The following is a 24418-nucleotide window of genomic DNA, read 5'->3' on the forward strand; positions in this document are numbered from 1 at the left end:
GTGTGGGGGTGTATGTGTGTGTGGGTGTGTGTATGTGTGGTGTGTGATGTATGTGTGTGTGTGGGTGTGTGCGTGTATGTGGTGTGGTGTATATGTGAGTGTGTGTATGTGTCCTGTGGTGTGTGTGTGTGTGATAGTTTGACTAAGAATACCCCACCCCCATAGGCTCATCTATTTGATGTTTAGTTGCCAGGGAGTGGAACTGTTTGAAAGGATTAGAAGGGTTAGGAGGTGTGGCCTTGTTAGAGGAAGTGTGACATGGATTTGGAAGAATGGGAGCTGGGGTTGGAGGTTGGGGGTTGGGGGTGGAGGGTGAGCTTTGAGGTTTCAAAAGCCCATACCAGGCCCAGGCTCTGTCTTTGTTTCTCTGTCTTTGTCTCTGTCTCTGTCTCTGTCTCTGTCTCTGTCTCTGTCTCTGTCTCTCTCTCTCTCTCTTTGTCTCTCTGCAAGTCAGGATGTAGTTCTCTCTGTGTCTGTTTCTGTTTCTGTCTCTGTCTGTCTTCTGTCTGTCTGTCTGTCTGTCTGTCTGTCTGTCTCCCTCTGCAGGGCAGGATTAGCTCTCAGCTACTTATTCTCCAGAACCATGCCTGCTTCCATGCTCCCTGCCATGACTGGGTGTAGGCCCAGGAACTGGCTCCAGATGCCTCATATTTGGTCATCCTTTACCACAGGGAATACTTGCTAAGACCAAATATGTACGGGGCTTTCAGTAGCTTGGTGGCAGCACTGGCCAACAAGAGGAAGATGTGTCTACCCCAACACCCACAAGTCAACCAATCTGTTGCCATAGTAACCAGAACTATACATCACACTTGCACACATGTAGGCTCTATAAACCAATGCTTATTACATGCGAGTCTGTCTCCATTCCATTCCCTGTCACACAATGCAGGACTATTAAAGAAAATGCTAGTCTTGACCCATTCACTGGAGGTCAGGGTCCACTGGTGGCCTGAATGTCCTACAGTGAGGACACACCTAGTGACACACCCCTTATACTGATGTTTCCACTCTAGCTAACAACCAGGATTGAGGGCAACTGAACATCTGATTGGGGATAAGGCTTAGCATATACATAGTTCTGACATCCAAACCCTTGAATTGCCAGCAAAAGGAAACTGGATTAATCGTCTAAATTCATTCAACCACTAGTGAGTAAATATGGCACCCCCCAAAGCCACCGTTTACCAGAATGGCATCCTCATGTTTGCCTAGGTACAGTATCACACACACTTCTTATGGCCACATGTAGAACCAGGCTGGACTTGGCAGAGTGATACTGGGCTAAAAACAAATCTAGCGATCCTCCCTTTTCAGTGGTTTATTACAAATCCAACAAGAGAGCTAGTGAAAGAACCTGTGTTGTGAGTTAATCAGAGAATTTCCCAGGGAGGCTGGAGAGGCGGAGTCTACTGTGGATACTGGTTTTGATAGGGAATTCTGAATGTCAATCAATCAACTGTAATAAGGTCCTGTGGGGCATGTGCCAGGGAAGGCTGTGCACTGTCCCTTCCATGGCCCTCATTACAATACTCAGGACTCTGCAAGGCCATGATTCTCATAACTTAGATCATTTGACCATGCATACAAATCAAAAATACTGTTACTCCACTATTGCAAAGTATGTTATAAAATTTCACATCCTCCAATCTTAGCGGAGAACCTGTGGCAGGTGAAAGATTTGTGAGCCAACGTAGAACAAATAATCCTCGAGTTGAAGAAAACTGCAGTCCACAGGAACCATGAGAAAGACAAATTCCATTTGCTTTTAAAGATCCTTTGTTGGTCTTCTAAAATTGGTAGCAATCAAATTAGAAGAACTGGGAGAAAGCTTTTTTAAAGTTAAGTTGTTAGTCTGTGGTTGTTGTAAATTTGCTTGTAGTCATGGTATAACTTATTACTTCCGTGTCCCTGTCACCACTGCCCAGTTTGCCTTCTGGGATTACACGTAAAGTCACAGTGTAGTGGCACCACAGCATACAAGCCATGAGAACACCATGTTCTCAAGATCCACGCAGTTTCCATAGGACATTTCAGGACATCGTTTTATAAATCATATGATGGAGAAGAGAGAACACATCACTTAATGACTCTGGGGGCCCCACGGTATATTATGACCAATCAGGTAACTCTGAGGTAGAGGTACTTGTGGGGAAACCTGGCCCTGTGACCTCAAGCCTGCAAGGGAAGATCCTTTTTCCCTGATATTCACTCACAAACAGGACCGGTGTAAAGAGGTCCAGGCAGGGGATGAAGTCAGCAGTGGATGTGGGGTGAAATGAGCCCTAGTTCAGGTCAAGCTCAGCCAATCCCTGCTCAGTCTCACATCACCCTCAGGACCAGCACAGCCCCAACCCAATTCCAGCGGAGGCCAGTCATTTCCCAAACGGTTTTTCTCAATGGATAGTTGAGACCTATTGGGGATGCGGCTAAAAACTGCACTTGGGCTAGCAAGCTTGTGACATTGAGTTTTTTGTGTATGATGTATGTAAGCAGGCATAGTGGGTGGTGGCTACCTCAGTGAGTGTCTCCGAAGGCTGTCTTTTAGATGACCACCCCCCCAACCACCACCACCAAAGAGCTCTAAGCCTGCTCTCAGTCTGCTTCAGGGGAAATGAGACCTGGAATTTTCTGAGTTCCTACTGATAAATTGTGAGGCAGAAATCAACCAGGCTACCTGTTACTACCCCAATCCTCGTTGTATGATGCTCAAAGTAATCCTATTATGGTAAGCAGGGGTGGAGAGGAGCTGCCATGGAGCTGTGTTCCCCTAAGGTGGAGAAGAAACACACATACGGAAAATGAAACGTATCTGGACCGAGAGGAAAGTGGCACTTTGGGAAGAGAAAACCCCTGGCAACCAGGGAAGTTAAGTTTTGGACAAAGAGGACTGTTGTTTAATAGCCAAGTCTGCAAGCAATCGGAAACTGCAGCTAGCAGACTCTAGAAAGGACAAATGTAAAAGGTAAATCACAGGAAAGCTCCCTCAGACCCAGAGCTCAAGCTTTAGTTCACTGCTCACGCAATGCAGACCGTGGCTCTCCCTAACCAGACCGCCGTCTGAACAGGTGCGGGGCTGCCCACCTCTAACCCCAGCTGTTAGGGACACTGAGGAGGGAGGCCTGCAGTTCAAGGATTTACTGAACTAAAAAGTGAGTTCAAGGCAGTCCTTGTTACTTACTGAGAAGGCTGAGGATATGACTAAGTGATAGCAGACTTGCCTGGCATTGATGGCAAGGCTCTGGGTTCAAATCTCCCCACCTCTGCCAGTGCAGCGAGACAAACAAGCAGACAAAATGTCCACTCAGAGCACCTCAAGCAAGATCTTCAAAAGGCCATACATCATGACAAAAATAAAACTGTATATCAGCAATACATTTAGAACAAGGATGAATTCATCCCCATTAATTTAGTGAGGTTCTATAAAGTTCAGCCTAACACTGAAAAATAAAAGTTCAATAATCTAAGCCTTCATCTTCAATAGTGCACCCTGCCTATCTTCCCAGGACTTCCCAAAAACATACTTTATTTACTATTACCCTATTCAAAACATTTCACCAGGTCAGAAGATGTACAGCTGGGTATGTGGATGAGGAATGGTCCCAGAGATCTCTTTTAATGATATTATACTCAACCTGTCTTCAGATCCACTAAGAGGGGGAGATTTCCAGCAAGGAAGTTCTTAGGAGAGCTCCACTCTGTTGAGAATTTTTCCTCCTGCATCCCACAGGCTTCAGGGAGCATGTGTCTTTCCCCTCGCCTTTGAACGCTGTGTGCTTTTCCCATTTCTATCTAGGGGCTGCTGTGGTGGGGAGGTCTGTGGCCTCCATGGGTGTTAGGTTGGCATTTGATGCTGGGGAGGTGTGGCATTTGGCAAAGGAAAAAGGGAAGCAGGGGTTTTATAACATCACAGAGGAAACCCAAGATGGAGACCTTTCATGTCCAAAGACCCCTCCCCTGCTTCAGACTCCTTTGCCTCCCAGTTTCCCTTCTGGAACAGACCCTGCAGGTGAAGATGCATTTCCTGCAAACTGGAAAAACCAGGTCCTCTCAACCTCAAATCAGTGCTAATTAAATTCAGTTATAAAATTCAGGTCCAATTTCCTTATCTTTGAGTGACATCTTCTCCCTTCCAACTGTGGCTCTAACTATGCACCATGAAAACATTTGACATCATCATATCCTCGGGTCTCCAGCAGGTTCTGGCCCTGAAGAGCTTCTGATAAGAAAACTATTAGCACACTCAGGTGTTTTGATCAGGGTGACTTTGAAGCTCTGCCCTCATCTTCCTTCGCCTCTCCCACTCTTGTCCTGCCGAGGATTAAATTTTAAAAACCCAAAGATTTATTTACATAGCATTTTACTAACTAGCCGAATTCTGGTTTTCTTTGTTACTTTTAACACGAAGAATCCTCTTTGACTTGTGATATGCATTCAGTAGCAACTACTTCAAACTTTGGATTTGGATCCTCTCTCAAGATGCTGGGCATGGGTGTGGCAGTGAACCTGACTTCCAGTCCCAAGTGCACTACAGACCACCGCTTAGCAAGGAAGTGTGGAGGGTAGGTACAGTCCATGTGGGATTGTAGATTTATTTTTATTTTTAGTCATGTGTATGTGTGTATGTGTACATGTATGTATGCCACACACGTGTGGGTGCTGCAGCCATGGGTGTGCAGGTGCTATGGAGGAAGGTGTAGGGCCCTCTAGAGCTGCAGTTCTAGGTGGCTGTGAGCTGTCCAGTGTGGCTGTTGGAAGTATGCGTTCTTAACTGCTGAGCCATCTCTCCAGCCTCTATTCAATGCATTTTTGACTGGATATTTTTGGCTTCTGAAGGGCTTATCAGGACATAACCCCACTGTAATTTGAGAAACAGCTGTATCTTTGAATCAGATAATCTGCAATGAATGCATAGAGGTTGGGTGGAGATTTTAGTATTTACTATTTTTACTCCAGGTCTTTGAGAAGTGCAGTGCACTGGGCAAGCATGGAGCACTGAGTGTGGAGCACAGAGCACGAGCATGGAGCACTGAGTGTGGAGCACAGAGCACGAGCCTGGAGCACTGAGTGTGGAGCACAGAGCACGAGCCTGGAGCACTGAGTGTGGAGCACAGAGCACGAGCATGGAGCACTGAGTGTGGAGCACAGAGCACAAGCCTGGAGCACTGAGTGTGGAGCACAGAGCACGAGCATGGAGCACTGAGTGTGGAGCACAGTGCACGAGCATGGAGCACTGAGTGTGGAGCACAGAGCACCAGCATGGAGCACTGAGTGTGGAGCACAGAGCACGAGCATGGAGCACTGAGTGTGGAGCACAGAGCACCAGCATGGAGCACTGAGTGTGGAGCACAGAGCACCAGCATGGAGCACTGAGTGTGGAGCACAGAGCACAAGCCTGGAGCACTGAGTGTGGAGCACAGAGCACGAGCATGGAGCAGTGAGTGTGGAGCACAGTGCATGAGCATGGAGCACTGAGTGTGGAGCACAGAGCACCAGCATGGAGCACTGCGTGTGGAGCACAGAGCATGAGCATGGAGCACTGAGTGTGGAGCACAGAGCACGAGCATGGAGCACTGAGTGTGGAGCACAGAGCACGAGCATGGAGCACTGAGTGTGGAGCACAGAGCACGAGCCTGGAGCACTGTGTGTGGAGCACAGAGCATGAGCATGGAGCACTGAGTGTGGAGCATAGAGCACGAGCATGGAGCACTGTGTGTGGAGCACAGAGCACGAGCATGGAGCACTGAGTGTGGAGCACAGAGCACGAGCATGGAGCACTGAGTGTGGAGCACAGAGCATGAGCATGGAGCACTGAGTGTGGAGCACAGAGCATGAGCATGGAGCACTGAGTGTGGAGCACAGAGCACAAGCCTGGAGCACTGAGTGTGGAGCACAGAGCACGAGCATGGAGCACTGAGTGTGGAGCACAGAGCACGAGCATGGAGCACTGAGTGTGGAGCACAGTGCATGAGCATGGAGCACTGAGTGTGGAGCACAGTGCACGAGCATGGAGCACTGAGTGTGGAGCATAGAGCACGAGCATGGAGCACTGAATGTGGAGCCCAGTGCACGAGCATGGAGCACTGAGTGTGGAGCACAGTGCACGAGCATGGAGCACTGAGTGTGGAGCACAGAGCACAAGCCTGGAGCACTGAGTGTGGAGCACAGAGCACGAGCCTGGAGCACTGAGTGTGGAGCACAGAGCATGAGCATGGAGCAGTGAGTGTGGAGCACAGTGCATGAGCATGGAGCACTGTGTGTGGAGCACAGAGCACCAGCATGGAGCACTGCGTGTGGAGCACAGAGCACGAGCATGGAGCACTGAGTGTGGAGCACAGAGCATGAGCATGGAGCACAGAGCACGAGCATGGAGCACTGAGTGTGGAGCACAGAGCATGAGCATGGAGCACTGAGTGTGGAGCACAGAGCACCAGCATGGAGCACTGTGTGTGGAGCACAGAGCATGAGCATGGAGCACTGAGTGTGGAGCACAGAGCACGAGCCTGGAGCACTGAGTGTGGAGCACAGAGCACGAGCATGGAGCACTGAGTGTGGAGCACAGAGCACCAGCATGGAGCGCTGCGTGTGGAGCACAGAGCATGAGCATGGAGCGCTGCGTGTGGAGCACAGAGCATGAGCATGGAGCACTGAGTGTGGAGCACAGAGCACCAGCATGGAGCACTGTGTGTGGAGCACAGAGCATGAGCATGGAGCGCTGCGTGTGGAGCACAGAGCAGGGAGCTGGGAGCACTGAGTGTGGAGCACAGAGCACAGGAGAGTTGAGTTGACTGAACACTCATGGAAGCTTCTGGTAAGACCCACATACCAAACCCACTGACTTCTACTTTGAGACTCCAACTGATGGACACTAACCCTTTTACAGCCATTAGAACTCCAAGACCTCCACCTCATATGCCTATAGTCTCCATTTCCGGGAGAAACTTTAGCCCTTCAGTTGTTCTTATTAAAGATAGCTTCTGCACTGGGATCGGCGTCTGTCTGTCTGTCTTTTCACCTTGCCTCCAGCAACCTCGACCTAACAGGGACACAGCCTGAGCCTTTTGTAGAATGGCCCCTTCTGGAACAGAAAATCCTTTTACTATGAAGTGTCCAAGGGCCACGGGGCAGTTACATGGGGTCAGAGTGAGGAATATGAGTCTTAGTCATGCAGGATACTCTCTCCGGGAGATGTGGAGATAGGGCTGAAGGCCTCCAAGGAAAAAACTGTTTTTGTTCTGAACATCAATGATAACGGGGTTCTAAGACACGGAGTTTATGCAAATGACGGGGGACGCTCTTGATTCCTGAACACTGGGCTACTGCATTTGGTTTTCAGGAGCTCTGTGAGCTCCACGGTAAATGTCGCTTGTGTGACGGATGTAAACTGTTAGCTCGCTGAGGGGTTCATGGTAGCTGGGATGGGGGACCCATACCGGGAGAGGTCCCTGAGTGCATGTGGACTGCTGTCCTCAGCTAAACAGACCAATAAGAGAACAGTTCCCCAAACAAGAAATCAAAGAGAAGGGGGAGGCAAAAAAGAGTTTGTTCCAGAAGGCCAGCCAATCTCAGGCGTCTGAGATCAAGTCTCTGTGATAACCATTGTGGGTTTGTATTTCAGAGACAAACAGAAGAGAGAGAGAGAATATCAAAGGCTAGAATTTTCTTTTACTTCAATGGTTTGTGTTTTCCCTGAGGCTGCTGTGAGCAGTACTGGGGAAAGACGCTTTGAGGGCCTTGAAGGCCTAGCAGAGGGGCTGGGGACGGGAGGCTGCTGCTCTGCGGGTCTTTCAAGTCAGGGTTCCCACTCCGCTCTCTCTCATCCCTTCTTTTTTTCCTTTTCTTTTTATAATCAGGACATTTACAACAGCACGGTGCGCCTCAAGTGACTTCCTGATTTTCCTCCCCAGATGAGGTGGTTGTAAAACTTGAAACAAGCAGGGTTATCTGTGCACGGGAGAGTGCGTGCGTCCTTGTAGAAAAATTTAGTAAGAATGTGATCATTTAATTACTTCAATCTTACTTCATAGCACAATTGTCTGCTCGCAACCCCCACAGAGCTTCCAGTGACACAATATGGAGGGGGTGGGGTGGGGGCTAGACGGCGTGCTTTTGTTTGTTTGAAGGTTTCATAGGTGGATTTTTTTTCCAAAAAGGAAAGTAAGAATTCAGCAAGATAAATGTCTCTTCATGTAACAATGTTATTGAGAACAGGGACTTGGACTTCACGGAGACAAAAGATAGAAAAACCTAGAGATTAGAAAGTCTAAGTCTCTTGCCAACTCCAGCTTTGTGGAGACAGAGAGTCCTACCTAGCCGCCAACTCAGGAGCAGAGATGCTCAGAGCAGGGGACCCCTGCAGTCTCCAGGGATACAGCCTAATGGAGGGTGAACAAGGCGCTAATCTCCGGGCACCCAGGATTGTCCCCAGATCCCCAGTGCAGCACCATGGCAGTGCCTGCCAGCTGTGGAGTTGGCCTGACTGCTACCTTGTGCTTAGCAGCAGCAACCTGGGAGGTGGAGGGGTGGGGCGGTGGTGCTGGTGCATTTCCCCTACTCTCACTGGCGGGAAGACTTTGGGCATGCAAGGAGTTGCTGCAGCATCATCTGGGAGCTAGAAGGAGTGCAGAGTTCAGGCAGGCCCTAGACTACTCCATCCATATCTGCCTCTAGGTTAAATTTTCCAATGGCTCAGATGCACATTAAAACTTGAGATAGAAGGGATCACACATCTCCAAGCCTTCTATTTTTCTGTTTTTATCTTTTCTCCACCTCTATCTTTCCCTCCTTTCTTCTTTGTATTTTGCATTCTTATGCATGCACACATACACACACACACACACACACACACACACACACACACACACACAATTCATCAGGGGTCTGGAGAGATAGCATGCACCGCACTTCCACACAACTAGTTTGATTCCCAGCACCCATATTAGGTAGATCACAAGCATCTGTGACTCCAGCTGGAGGAGGGGTGAAATCCAATGCCTACACCTCTGTGGGCCCCTGCACTCATACCCCATACAGACACAGAGGCACACACATACATACCCCATACAGGTACATATACCATAGAGACACAGACGCACACAGTTGATTAAAAATAATGAAAATAAACCTTAAAAATCCTTTGGAGTCAACATTTTGACTACTTAGCAGACTAGTAAGCCCCTCCTTTAGCCATCTGATGTAAACTGTAAGTTTACACGAATAAGCAGAGAGGAAATGAGCCATATTTATTTATAACCCCAAATCCTTCCCCTTGCTGCAGATTTGTAAACCAGGGCTTGAATCTGGTGCCCATGAGGAGCATCTATCTGTCCTCTGAAGCTCCCCATGAGGAGCTTTCTGGGGGGCCTCGGGGAGGGGGAAGCAAGGTCTGGGATGAGCAGCTCCCAATATGGCTGCCAGGGAAGAAGTAAGCTGCCCTTTTCTATAGATCGCACTGTGTGAGCAGAATTCATCCTACACTTTAGCACCCAGAGCTAAAGCTTGATACTGAAGAAATAAAAGCTACCTGTGTGGGGTTGGGGATTTAGCTCAGTGGTAGAGCACTTGCCTAGCAAGCGCAAGGCCCTGGGTTTGGTCCCCAGCTCCGAAAAAAAGAAAAGAAAAAAAAAAAGCTACGTGTGTGTGTGTGTGTGTGTGTGTGTGTGTGTGTGTGTGCGCGCGCGCGCGCGCAGGGATCCAGAGAAAACTGTAGAGATGAAGGGTGGACTTTATGGTCATGTTTCATTGTATAAATTATGAAATTATCAAAAAATAAAACAATCAAACAACCTCCAAGCCTGAATCCAAACCAACAGAAAAATCCTCCCAGCACTTGTATATAAGCCACCTGGAGGGAAAGAGGGTCTCTTGGGACCTGCATCTGTCTGAGATGATGGAACCTCTGGGTGAGTGCTTGCCTTAACTTTACTGTATACTATTTATTTGGCCAAAGCCCAGACCCTATGGGATTATATTAGCATGCAGATGTTGGTCTTGTGAAAAAGACAGCAAAGACATCATTGCCCTGTAGGACTTTAGGCAGTATTCTTGAAATGCCTGAAAATGCCCAGTGCCTCTGGAGTAGCATGACCACGTTATACACTCCCTCAAGTGTCCTAGCACACACAGAGTTCACCTATGACTATTGTCTTTAGCTTATTAAAAACCAGATTTGAGCTGGTTGCACAGTGATTCCACAAGCCATCCAACCATCCAACCAACCAACCAACCAACCAACCAACCATCCATCCAACCAACTATCCAACCATCCAACCAACCAACCAACCATCCAACCATCCAACCATCCAACCAACCACCAACCATCCAACCAACCATCTAATCAACCAACCAACCCCTTTCCACAACAAAGCAGGTGGCTGTGATGGCTTCCCAATGCCCTCAGGCAGGACAAGGCCCTTCTTAGTTCCAAGTTATCTCTTCTGCTTCTTCCTTTCTTGAAGACCCAGCCTTACTCCCCAGACATTTTGTCAGCTCTTTGATTCTGTCTTTCTCAGTCCTTGTTTGAGAATTGCTTATTTCTCCCTGGTTGTGGTTTTCTTACGGAATTTTACGTCCATGCCTGAGTACAGACAGGTCTATCTCCCGAGATTCAGGGAGGCTGGGACCCTGCGCTTTGGTTATTTGCTATGTGTTAATGAAGTCAGAGACCAGAGACCTAATTAACCTAGGAATGAGTCTGAGAGGCAGAGTCTGAGCTTTCTGTGGCTTCTGCTACAGGGAATGGAGAGTGTCTGATGCTAAGGGGCCAGCTCTCAGGGACAGGCCTGGGTTACAGCATCTCCCTCACTCCTCAGCATTTCTGTTACTAAAGGGTGGAAATTATCTTTGTATTGCTGCGCCCCCTCCATGGACATCTAGAAACTTGTAGTAAATAAATATTTAAAGATCTGAGCTTGGAGTTTGTACCCACTTTGACCATTTATGTTCTCGGGTGAAAGACATACTCAGTCTTTATACTTTATAATATGCTTTAGGTGGCACAAGAGCTGGGTGTTGTCTGCCCTCCATGCGGTTAGAACCTACCTCCCTATCCATAACCCAAGTCATTATTTATCATGTTTCATCTGAGCTGTTTTTAGCTCCAATTGGCCAGCCCACATGGCCACGTTTTTATGGCTCAGCTGGCCCACGGCGGCTCTCTTTTCTCCTCTCCTGCTTTTTCTTTTTCCGTCTTTTCCAAGTCTGTGAAAACTCGACCCCACCTATTTCTCTTTTGCCCGGCTATTGGCTGTTGTCATATTCAGCCCACTACAGAAACTCAGTCTTCAAACTTTTATCCTGAAGCATCACTTCAAGGAGGAGTTGGCCGGAAATGAAAATTTCAGATTTCCCCCTAGATATTTCCAATATCTGCACTGTGCCAAGAGTCCAGGTTTATCTGTGAGCACATTCAACTTGGAATGTTAGACTGCTAAGTTCACCTGCGATGGTATCTTGGAGGGAGCTATGTCAAGGTGGGAGGCTGAATTTTACTGTTGCTTGTCCTAGTTTGGGTTTCTATTACACTATGGCCAAAAGCCAATCTGGGAGGAAAGAATTTATTTGACTTACACTTCTATATTACTACTGTTCTTCATCAAAGGGCAGGAACTTGAGCAGGGCAGGAACCTGGAGGCAGGAGCTGCTGCATAGGCCATGGAGGGTGCTGCTTATTGGTTTGTTCCCATGGTTTGCTCAGCCTGCTTTCTTATAGAACCCAGGACTAGCAGTCCAGAAGTGGCCCCAACCACAATGGACTGGGCCCTCTCCCATCAATCACTAATTAAGAAAATGCCTTACAGCTGGACCTTATGGAGGTATTTTCTCAATTGAGGTTCTCTCCTTTCAAAAGACTCTAGCTTGTGCCATGTTGACATAAAAATCTAGCACGTCTACCTTGGACCAATTAAAGCTGAATTTCTCTGGGTGTAGGGGAAAAATATCTATTTCTAAAGAATCCTCAAGTATTCTAGAAAAGAGCTGACACAAATCGAGAACGGAGTAGGCATTCAATAAGCAAATGTAGCCATGGAATGAAATTTAGTGCCTGGGTGCTGGCACAGAGGCTTTACCGATCTGAACAGCACACATTTTATAAAAGAAGAAACGGAGGCCCAAGTCCTCAAGCGTTTGTTCAAGCAAACACAGCAGTCAAGGGCCAGATGGGGAGAGACCAGGTACTCCAGTTCATTGACACTGCCCTCAAAAAGGTGGAGCCTAACTCCTCCTTCTGGATTTTAGTGTCATGCTTCTCATAAACGAGACAAGGAGCAGGAGGGAACATGTGCACTCCATAGTCAGAGGGTCCCATGGCTTTTAGCTTTCTCTGTCCCATGGTTCAACAGCCATTTGTACGGACACTCTAGGTAGCCCATGGGGGAACTCATGGGCAAGAACCTAGGGTGACCATCCAATAATAGCCACGTGGCTCCACCTTTGTGGCCATGGATCTCCAGTCCCAGCTCAGTCTTCAGCTACAGATGCTGGCTGCAACCTTGGAAGGGCCCTGTGCCAGAACCACCATCCAGACCGCTCCCAGTTCCTGGCCCTCAAAGGCCTGTGAGAAAGTCACAATGCTGCCCTAAGCTGCTACATGTTAGGATCATTTATCATAACGACAGATGACTAAGACACCTCCTAGTCCTCTGTCACCTCAGCTACACCCCATGAGGGAGAGACATCACATGGCACCCACTTCTAGACTATAGACCTTTGGCTTTCTTCTGGCCCCATGCTGGAGAGTTAATGATTTAGCCAAGACAATGACTATGGATTAAAAACAGACAGGCATTGGCACAGTGTAGGTCTCAGCTCCAAGTCAGGCAGCCATGCTGTGGTCTCTGCTTCTCTTTCTCAACCCTGCAGGCGTCCAATCAGCCCTTCTGGCTGGCTTTTGTGCTGACATTCAGTCACTGCCCTCTCAAATCCTGCCAACTTCGAGAGCCCAGGGGCAGGGTAGGCTCAGAATTGTGTGTGTGCAGCCTTAGGCTGGGGTAGGATACTTCGCCTGATGCCAAGCACTGGCAAAACCAATGTCCGGCCAAGCTTGTGGGGTTTCCCCACTCTGCTTGTCTTGGCTGTGATTGCACTGCAGTGAGAATGTAGCTGACTAATTCCAACATAAAACAAACCTTCACCTGATATGTAGTCACCAAACAACAGCCCAGAAAAATAGATGGGACCAAAGGTTGAAGATCTCCCGTCCTCTCCTGCTCCCTCCTATGCCCTTTGTCCCCTTCCCTTTCCTCCCCTCCCCTCCTTTAGGCCTTATACATGCTAAGAAACTCGGGTCTTAATGCTAAACAAATTTTCTGTCACTGAGCTATGTCCCTAGCCCCTTTTTCTGGTTCTTATTTTTTTTTTTCCAGAGCTGGGGACCGAACCCAGGGCCTTGAGTTTCCTAGGTAAGCGCTCTACCACTGAGCTAAATCCCCAGCCCCTTCTGGTTCTTATTTTGATGCTGGCTCTGGCTAAGTTGCTAAGGCTATAGTCCAGGCTGGCCTTGAACTCCCTGACCTCCTGTATCAGGTCCTGTGCAGTTGGGGTTGCAGGTCTGTGCTGTTTTTCTTGTTGGGTATTTTACTCTCTCTCTCTCTCTCTCTCTCTCTCTCTCTCTCTCTCTCTCATGGCTAGACTGCTCCATCTGTGTTCTTGATTTTTCTTTAGACTCTCTGAGCTGCGTAGACCAAGGTTTGGCAATCTGGGTCACACATTCTGAGTTTCCTATAGAGCCAGCTCACCAAATATTTAGGATACCATCTCCTACATCCTGTGGAAATGGGTCACAGAAGCTAGCGATTCCTTCCAGAGGTGATCGGAGACTGGAGGGAGGTGCTGACCCCAGACCTAGAGATCTGGGCTCCACCTGCCTCAGCAGCCTTAACTGAATGTCTCTGCTCATCCTAGGCCAGAACCCAGGTTGCGCTGGGGAAGTCTTTGCTTCAAGTACCCCCAGTACTCCCCACACTTTCTTTCCTGGTGCTAGGGGCACAGAATGAAGAATGTCCTTTTGGGGGAATAAGGTGGTGGAGAGTCCATACCTAGCTATGTCTGAAACTGCAGGGTTTGTGTCCTGATATAAATGCATCATGAAGACCCTTGAAGACCCTGTAACACCCCATCACACTGGCCTTTGATTTACTATAAATAACAACTTGTGCTGGGATTCATGGTCAGATATACATGGTGTTTTCAGCTCAAGTCCTTGCCACTGGGAGCATGAACAGCAGATCCAAGCATCCCCTGTTCACACTCTCCCTCTAGGGGACATTGTATTTGTGTCTGCCTATTTTCCAAACAGTCTTCTGTGACAGGAACTATGGTACCCTTTACCAATGCTACTTTAATTCTTTTACCATGAAAACTAGATTCCTAGTTTACAGTTGGAGGCACTAACCTCCCCAAGGAGAAGGACTTGACTAGGCCTTGGCAATGCTAGAGCCAAGTTTTCCCCACTCTCCGAGCTGCTTCTGGCCTTTCTGAGGATTACAGGGGCCTCTAGAGAAGAGTCACGATCCAGAGGCAGTGACCAATTTTCCCTGGTACATCCAGACAGCAGTTCTGCTGGCGTTGTCTTTACACCAGGTACCCCAAGTACCAACTGGGCAAGCACAGCAAGGCCCAGGGGCCCACGGGTAGCCAGTGATGGAGTTGCTTCCAGTATTGAACATGCGGTGTCAGGGATGGTGGAGGAGCAGGGAAAGAGTAGATCTGAATTGTGGAGTAGAAGTCAAGCATTAAAGAAAGGGGTAGTGAGCAAGTTTCTGCTGGCCACCACTCTCCTGCCTTTCTGGCTCCCACAGACACCTATCTGCAGAACACAACTAGAAGTCAGAAGGGACGCATCTGGTAGGTTAGTCTCCTCTGCACCACAGTATATGATGACAGGCAGGTCAGTATGGTGCTCTCAGTGACTTCAGGAACCCATTGTTCTTTCACCTTAGTACAAAGTGACGTCTTCTGGTTTGCATTCACTGAGCCCAAATAGTTCTATAGAGGGAGGATCCTAGGGACCACCAGAGTTCCTCATAAGAGAGCTCTGCAGGGGAGAGGTGTGACGACCTTCCCCTCCACCTCAGTGGAACAAATTGTGGAGTCTCAACGAGTACACCAAGTCCTAGGACACACACACACACACACACACACACACACACACACACACACACACAGTGGTCTCTATGTCACATTGTGTATATGGAAGTTTGCTATGAGTGATTGTATACACGTGTGAGTGTGTGCATGTGCAAGTGCATGCACAAGTGCGTGATTGTGAGTGTGTGAGTGTGTGTATGTTAAAAGCCATTAAACGAGCAATGTTGTGGGTTAAAATGAATCAGTGTGAGACCTGCTACTTTACATAGACCAGGCCTGGGAGAGGTGTGTCAAAGTGACACACACTAGAGACACGTGGGTCAGAGGGGCCCTTAGCTGAGGAATTACTTCCATAAGATATAGGCATGTCTGTAGGGACACTTTCTTCATTAACAATTGGTTAATTGGAGGGCCCAGCCCACTCTGGGCATTGCCACCCCCCGGGCCAGTGATCTTGGGTTATATAAGGAAGAAGGCTGAGTGAGTCGCAGGAGGCAAAATCAGGGTCTTTCCTCAATAAACAGCATCGTTCCTCCATGGCTCCTGACTCTGCTCTTGCCTGGGTTCCTTCCCTGACTTCCCCAGTGATGGACTATGGCTGGGATTTGTATGGAAATGACCCCTTCCTTCCCAATGGTTTTGCTCAGTATTTTAATCACAGCAACAGACTAGAAGAGGAGAGCTTCCCTGAGAGGATATTGTATTAACAGAGACCAGAGGCAGTGTGTGCAAAACAAGACAGAGCTGCCCGAAGTGATAGGAGGAGTGCCAGGCAGGTAGATGTGCCTGAGTGTCACTGTTGGGAAGGTGGTTTACCCAACAGCATCCTCTGTCACCACTCAGTAAAGCTGTCCCTGAACTTCAGGATCCTGGTAGCATTCTGGGTTCCAGTCATATTGATTGTTTCCAAAATCAGACGCCTTAGGTAGATTTGACCGTGGAGAAACCACAGCATGTAGCTGCCGAGCCCTCTTGACTTTTAAACTCAGCCTGAGTGTGTGTGGTCTTGGAGGACATGAAACATGTTGTGTCTTGTTAAGGGGTATGCCTTCTTCTAGAGTTTAGATCTGTTATATCCTCCAATGGCCCCCAGATTGGCATAATTGGGAGATGGTAGAGCACTTAGGGAGTGGGCCAGGTGGGAGGTCTCCAGGAAGTGTGAGACCTGGGTCTCTTCCTCTTTCCCCTCTGGCCGGTGAGCAGCTCTGCTCCAATGCATGACTCCCACCTGGTGCTTTGCCTCCCCAGTAGCGAACAAAGCCCATTCATTTGTATGACTATGGTCTGGGACTTTTAAAGCTGTGAGCTAAATACGCCTCTCCTTTTCATAAACTACCTCTGACATTTGATACCGTAACAGAACCTGGCTAGCACACTACCTCATTTCACAGAAATGGCCTGGCATCCTCTCTTAGGGACCTGCCTCTGACGTCTCTGCCCAAGTGTACCTCCCGAGGCCATACCAACAGCAGCAGGGCACCGCAGCCTGACTGGAGATAAGACAGGCACTGGGGCTTAGGCAGTCCTGTGATTCTGATCCTGGTGTTTGAGAACCTGGCTGCGTGAATCTGCTTTCTGTCTAGGGAGCACTGAAATAAAGGCTTCCACTTTCTGCTTGTGTGACCTGTATCCTCCAGCTCTGAACAACACTCGTACAGCGTTTGGGCAGCCCATAGAGTGGCTGCTGATGTATCCTGGGAGTTCAGAAGTACCCAAGACTGTACGCATCTATGTAAGGACAAATTTTTCACACAGCCAAGTAGGTATGGCAGAAACCTCGACTTCCATTCAACCTGTAGCATCCCACTTCTCAGCCTTCAGTGGAACCATGTACAAACTGAAATCTGTGTCCCTGGGCTAAGATCCTGTCCCTTACTGGCAGTGAGCTCTTGGGTCTATTGCCTCACTTCTAGGAGCCTTCCTTTTCTGTGTAGGGTATGAGGGATTGGAAGGAGAGCAGAGACTTACAACCAGTCACTAGACATCTGCAGATGGGTTTTCACGATTCAGTCACACAGGGGTCAACACAGTCAGCACTGCTCTTGTTTCGTTTCACGAGCTTGCATTTTTGGTGAGTCTGTGACTCCTACCTCTTTCATAAAAAGTAGGGCCGGGTCTTTTATTTCTTGCAGTTTTCACCAAATTTTGAGCAACCTTGGAGCCCATTGTTCTTTGGCATCTGCAGGAGCCTCAGTCATCCCAAAAAGCTTGAGATTGTGTCTTCACTAGGTCACCAGGGTAGACAAGAAAAATGGCCACCTAAACGCAGCATTAAGCCCACAACTCTGGAGCCATATCAGAGACCATTCTAATGAGAGCCTAAGAAGGCCATGGGAGCCTAAGATCCTTGCTGGGTATAAGGACATTGGATAACTGAGCCTGTGTCTCCAGAGGCCTCTCTTTGTTTGGTTTAATAGTTGCTGAAGAGCGTGAGCTGGTCCTTCCTCGGAGAGCACAGCCTTTGTCACTGTCTGGATTCTGCTTATTCTGTAAACACAGGGAGAAGCCCAACACTCTACTGTTCCTAGTTTTGCAATCTTCACAAATTAAATATTTGCCTTCAAAAGCAACAACTGCGATAGCATCAGGGTAATATTCTAAAGCGCTGTTTCCTCACATGCCAAGTGCAGAAGGTAAGGCAGTGTACTGTGGGTGGTCTGTTTGGATAATGGTTTTCATGTGGAAACCTCAAATTGGAAACTAACTGGCAGTCATTCTGGAGAAAGTGAGGTGACCTGAAAGTGAGGTCTCAGAGCTGACTTGAACCAAAAGCCTCTCAACTGAGGGAAGTTCCTCTGCCTGCTCTTCTGCCTATTTAATGGGGAATAATTGTTTAGTGACTCCAGGAGGTGACCAAGGTGCTTCGGGGACCAATGGGGATCAATAGACACTCTGTGCGTAGTTTCTTTTTAGGAAGGGCCTCTCTCCAAAGTTCTGTAAGACTGAGCTAAAACTCAAAAGGGTTTTCACTGAATGGAAATCAATACTTCTTGGAAAATTTACTTCCTCAGGGTATGCACACCAGCAGAAGGAAAGCCAGCAAGGCACAGTGAAGCTAAAGGCCAGCCATTGATGTCCTGTCCCTGACCATACTTCTGGAGAGTCAGGCTGTCTGCTAAGGAAGGCATGTTAGTGATGATGCCAGTGTGTGCTTCTCCTCCTCTGGAGAGAGACTATCTGCTGAGGAGAGACCAGACATGTGTACTTATTAACTTCCCTTACCAATGGGCAGGAGGCTTTAGAAATAGCACTTGGGCTTTAAAGGACATCTTTAGAAAAAAATCTTTACAAAGTCTTTTATTTCAAAATATAAGGGAACATTGTCTTTTTGATACCTCCTCTGAGTCCAATCCATAGACCAAGATCTTTGATTACGTCAGGCATTGGTTGAATCTCAGCAGGTTCTAGGTGCACCTTCTGAATGGGCTCCTCTTCCTCTGTCTTCGGCAGAGTCTGTTACGGTCCCCGAGGCACCTGTTCTGGGTCTCTCCCAAATCAACGACAGTTGTCCCATAGACTCTACTTTTTGCTGTTGTTGTTGTTTTGATTGAATCTCACTATGTAGATCAAGCTACCCTGGAAACCACAGAGACCAGCCTGCCTCCCTCCTGAGTTAAAGGTATGTGCCACCATGCCTCATGGACTCTACTTTTATTTCTTCAAACCCATGTTTTACTTGATATTTATTAATTTTGAGTGGTTGTCTGGCTATCAGTTCAATTTCCTAGTAACTTAAAATGCTCACAATCCTTGTCTAGAAAGGGCTTGGTTGGGTCTCTGGAGCACTAGGTCCCTGTCCTTGTTCTGTCTATTCATGCAGTCTGAAGTAGGGCTGGTGAGCTTGACACCCATTATGCTCATTATGTGACACTTGCTGTATTACTCCTCCCATGCCTTGAGCCCTTTACTGTCTGAAGCGCATGTGGGACTAGGAAGCTTGAGAAGCAGTAGCCAGGCGTTACAGCATGATGGAGATTTACAACATTTCTTTAGAGTTGTTTTTAACTTAGGCTAATTTTCAGTTAGTATAAGGTGACATATGTCATTTGCAGACATACATGCATACATTACATACATTACATACATTACATGCATACATTACATACATGTCATTCTCGGTTAGGTTGGGGTCCTGTCCTTCCCCCTGCCAAATAACCAGCTCACTGCAGAAGTTTTTAAGAGAAGAGATTTGGTAATGGTCTGATTGCCACCAAAATGGGGAGATCTCGTTTTCCGGTCATTATGTAGTCACTGTGTCTTTTAACAAGGGGTTTTATACCAGGATTAACGTTTGGCAAAACTCCATAATTTTCAGGATATTTATTTCAGCGTTTGCCATGTTTTTTAGTAGCTTGTATGTAAATAGCAAATAGCATTCGTTAATAGTATCTTTTCATTTGAAAATGTAAATAAAAATCCAATAAAAGAAAAAAATTAATTTTTTCAAATTTTTTTAAAAAAGTACCTTTTTTTCTCTTCTTTCCTTTCCTTCCCTTCCCTTCCCTTCCCTTCCCTTCCCTTCCCTTCCCTTTTTTTCTTTTTTAAGACAGTGTCTCATGTACTCTGGGCTGACCTGGAACTCACTATGTAAGTGTGGATGACCTGGAACTTCTTCCTCTACCTCCAAATGCTTGTCCATGGCAGATATCACCAGTTTCCTGTGGTGCTGAGACTGAGCCTCAGGCTTTGTACAGGCTAAGACGGCACTCTGCCAGCCGAGTTGTCTCCTCAGCCAGCACCATGGATGTTAAGGAGCTAGACCTGCCCAGCGCAGCCTGCCTTCCATGTTCTCCTGATTCACTATGTGATTGCTGTCTGTGACTCCCTAGACAAGGCTCCTCCTGTGGAGCTGAGCTTGGCTTACTCGATGGGAACAAAGCTTACTATGAGCATCTTCCTACACCAGGCGTGTCACCTCGTTTGTTAAAAACGGAGAGAAAAGACTTGTTGGCTAATCCAGCACCGTCAAGGAGGGAGGCTCTTTCAGTGAGTTTGCATTTCACTTGGACAGCCAGTTGGTCTCACACTGTGAGAACCCAGCTATCCATCCTGAACTGTTACGCCCATGGAAGGGACATCTTTGCCAGTTGAGGCTGGTTTGCTCAGTGACTTAGGTTGTGTCGATGCGTGAGCAGCCCTTCACCCCAGTGTGTGATTAGGGTAGCTTTGATATAAACGACCCAGAAGCTCAAGTGGCCCCTAATAATGGTTTACTCTGTCTTCCAGCTGCTTTTGGATCTGGATATAAAATTCTCCAGCTCCTTCTCCAGCACCATGTCTGCGTGCATGACACCATGCTTCATGCCATAACTATAATAGACTAACCCTCTGAAGTATGAACCAGCCCAATTAAATACTTCCCTTTATAAGACTTGCCATGGTCATGGTGTCTCTTTACAGTATTAGAAACCCTAACTAAGGCATTCTCTAAATACTTACTGAATGAAAGGCTCACCCTGCCAAACCCCAGGACACAGCTGCCTCCTTGCTTTGATTGTACATGGCTACTCTGAGTAAGTCCTTGTGACATGTATTGAAAATTAAATACAGCAAAGTCTCATTTATTTGTATTAACAGAAGCTGAAAGTGGGATGCTTGAACCCCAATCCATTTTGAATTTTTCTCTTAGTTATTGATCATATTACAATCTGCATTTACCTATATCCGACAGTTTTTTCTTGATTAAAAGTTCAACATTCTCTAATCTTTCTTCAGTGACCAAGCCATTTTCACAATGGCTCACCTGGATCAGGATGTCAATGGTTTCCATGGGCTTCCACGTGATCAGGATAGGATGTGAGGAAGTGTGTGACTGCGGGTGTCATTATCATGGCAACTAAAAATGTATGAAGCTGGGAGTTGCTCGCTCCAGCACTGGTGATTGGCATTGCTGGTGTCCTCACAGGCAGAGGTCTAAAGCTCTCGCCCCAACCCAATCCCAATTACAGGTCATGCGTTCAGCACGGTGACTGCATGCTGAGTGCTCAGTCCAACACAGTAATTAGTGTTCTCGTTGCCATCGTTAGCTGTGTGGCTTCAGGCAAGTCCAAGGACTTCTCTGTGCCTCAGTCCTGTAGAAAACATGGAGGACATGCAGAAAAAGGCTAAAGCGACATGTGTGCATGTGTGTGCAGGCTGATGCCCTGGCGTCTTTCCCAGTGGTTCTCAGAGTGACTAAAGCCCCCACTTCCTTGCTGAATCCAGAGCTCACGATTCAAGCAGACAAGCCATTGCCCCAGAGATTCCCCTGCCTCCACTTCACCAGGCTTTTATCTTGGTTCTGGGATCTGAATTATGGTCTTTGTGCTTCTGTAGCGAGTCAGTTATCCACTCAAGCCATCTCTCCAGAACTCTTCACTTCATTAAAATAAAAAAAAAATCCCGTAGATCAAATAAAAGTCTTGCCTAAAAAGTTCAGGTTTAAGGGCTGCCTGGTGGGTGAATGATGGAGGGGAATGGCTGGCGCTTTTGTTTCCTAATTGCTGAGTGAGTTTAATGTGGGCTAATTAATGATGCTATTGGTGAGTGGAATTAGCTAATGCAAAACCTAAGAGAGCATCAAAGCACACACGGAGGCAGGTGCCATCTAGGGTAATTGAGAGAACAGAGACCAGGGTAGAGCTGCTAAGGGTTGTGTACCAAGCTGCCGGCCAGGCCAGCGGAGGTAAGGGAAAGCCAAGGCAGCCTAGAGTTGAGCCATCTAAACAGTGGGGCTGGCCGCCAAAATGCCATCCTGTTTACGGCTCCTATATTTGAGTTTCAGATTTGCTTAAGTCTTTGAAGCTGGATTCCAGGGCCTTTCCTTGAGAATAAAATTCCATTCTTTAGAAACCACAAAACACACCCTTATAGTCCCAGGAAGGACCTGGCTTCTGTATGACCCCTTGGGACCTAAGGGACCTTTTCATTAGAAGATGCTCCAGAGTTAAAAGAATCAACCTGGGTTTGCACCCTAAGGATAGTGGGTAGCATATGTGGGGTGGCCTCACAGTGGCAGCCCTGAGCTGGGTCCGAAGACCCGAGATCTCCAACGGTCATCACAAATACAGCGGCTCTCAAAAGACTCACAGAAAATAGAAGATATTATTTAACACCCCCCCCCCATGTAACCTGCTGGGGTTCGTGGTTGGGCAGCACAGCACACTGCAGACTGGCAGCTGTCACCTTTCCATACCTACTCTGGAGAACTACAGCTGTCCCCTGCTGCTGGTTGGCATCCAGAGACAATCACCAGCCAGGGATCGGATTCAAATTCAAAACTCTAAGTCCAATTCCTATTGAGTGCCAGTCAATTCCACATTAGTATAAAGAATCTGTGTGGGACCCTCTATACATCTCTTTAGCAGAATTCAAGACAGTGACAGCAAACCCCAACCAATGGAGCAAACAGACAGACAGATAGACAGTGGCCAGAGAGTACGCATATTAATTCTGCAAATTTCTGTTTAGTTTTTCCTCGCAAAGAATGTAACCTTCTAGGACCACCCTCCAACGACGCTGTCATAAATGGACAGAGAAACAAATGTTGAGAGGTGACGCCCACACGCTGCTGTCATCCCCAAGGAGGGGGGTTATGTGGAGCAGTCCTTGGGGCGTTTCCTAACATTAAGTCCTCCTAAGCTACAACAAATAAATCTTTGATGGTTTTAAGTGACCATGACCTAGAGTATCTGTCATATATTACATCGGGACTTCCCTGTCCTTTTCCCATCCTTTATGCCTGTTAGACTCTTGGATACGTTGGACAAACCTCAGACTCACTCTGCATTTGAAAATGTCCCCAGATGCTACTTCAAAACAGCAGGGTAGTAGCCCTTGAGGAAGTGGGGAAGAAGTCAGCCCTGCCACACTCCTCTCTCTCTCTCTCTCTCTCTCTCTCTCTCTCTCTCTCTCTCTCTCTCTCTCTCTCTCCCTCCCTCCCTCCCTCCCCTCTCTCTCTCATGTAATTTCAGTCTTGAAGGAGGCATGTGTCTCACTTACTGTCTAGCACCCTGACTAACCAGGCTTTGGCCCTTGTCACTTCTCTAGCTTTAGCTGTCTCCTGGTGATGTGGATACTCTAGCAGTGATAGGACCTTCTGTCCTATCTGCCCTGAGATCATACATTTTGCCTTGCAGGAGCCTCTCATGCAAAGGCTGAAAAATCAAACTCTAGTCTCTGCATGAAGCCCTTCTATCCCAGATGCCGCAGGACACTAAGGAAACCTTTGGCTGTAATGAAAACCTCAAGTGCCACAAAGACCTATCTAACACACTCCCTTCTCTGACAACAGAGGACTATGACATTGCGTCTCAGATTTGAGTGGAACCCTTGCCTGAATGGTCTCTTAGGACAATGAGTACCCTGGGTAAAGGCAGGCGGTGAATGTCACTAAAGTCCTAGATGCCACTTGCCTTCTTCTGTGAGGCAGTCTTGGAGAAGCACCGGTCCTCTCCCCAGACGGCAACACGTGTTTTAGTAACACAAATGCTGTCTGCAACACAGTTTGGCACTCTAACCAAAGCGCAACTCAACAGCAGACTGAATTTTCTGATATTTTCTTCAAAACAAAGAAACAACCTCAAGTCTGTGAACTTGTAGCACAGACACACAAGTAATCAGTAACGCTTGTCCAAACGCAACCCAAAAATGACATGCATTTAAAAAATGTACCGGGGAGCCTTCCTAGTCAAGGACACCTCGGTTTCGTCCACAGTTGAAGAATACGGAAAACCAGAAGAGAAGAACCAAGGTTTACCTGGTACCCGAGTGAGGTCAGCTTTTTCCAGCAGAGGATGGATCTACGGAGAAGACGGAGAAGACGGAGAAGACGAGCAGGTAAGAGATGGGGGGCAGGCTTCACAGGCAGCCGTCGACGTTCTCTCAAAAGCAGTTCTCAACAATCCTGAGGCCAGCCGGGTGACAGCGGCCAGGCACACCTCTGCCGCCAGCTCCACTTTCTATTTTGAAGGGCTCCCTGGGAACTCTCTCTCTCTTGATTGCTTCTAGCCTGGACTGCGAGTTTACAAACAGCCGGGCGAAGAGGCGGCCCCTTGCTGCAAACCCACCCGCGCCACCTAGGGTCCGCGCCAGGCATCGGCAGTGCAGGAGCCTGGGCACAGCCTCAGGCTCTGCCGCCAAACGCACCTGGCTCCACAGGACTTCCTGCCCCTTAAGGGACAAGCTGGAATGTGTAAAAAGCATTGATTTTTTTTTTTTTTTTTGAGTGCGTGGGGGTCTTGCTTCTATCAAAACAACTTGGGCCTTTGGGCAAAAGAATGATGAAAGATGAAATTTGCATTATCATTAATTAGAACTTAAGCACAGCCCCTTTCCCCACAAGATGGTTATA

General features: G+C 47.7%; 1 protein-coding gene across 4 annotated transcripts in view; it reads right to left on the minus strand.

The window, feature by feature from the left end:
* Edar (ectodysplasin-A receptor) overlaps positions 1–24124 on the minus strand; it is a 78739-nt gene extending 54615 nt beyond the window's left edge. For 2 of the 4 annotated variants that reach the window (NM_001191899.2, XM_039098901.1), the window contains exon 1: positions 23825–24082. The gene's annotated coding sequence lies outside the window, so the exon portion shown is untranslated. Of the gene's footprint in view, positions 1–23824 lie in introns of all 4 variants that reach the window. The other 2 variants (XM_039098902.2, XM_039098903.2) reach the window with 2 other exon arrangements.
* Positions 24125–24418: the final 294 nt, after the last annotated feature.

Source organism: Rattus norvegicus, chromosome 20 (assembly GCF_036323735.1).
Source record: "Rattus norvegicus strain BN/NHsdMcwi chromosome 20, GRCr8, whole genome shotgun sequence".
In the NCBI taxonomy this organism is placed as follows: Eukaryota; Metazoa; Chordata; class Mammalia; order Rodentia; family Muridae; genus Rattus; species Rattus norvegicus.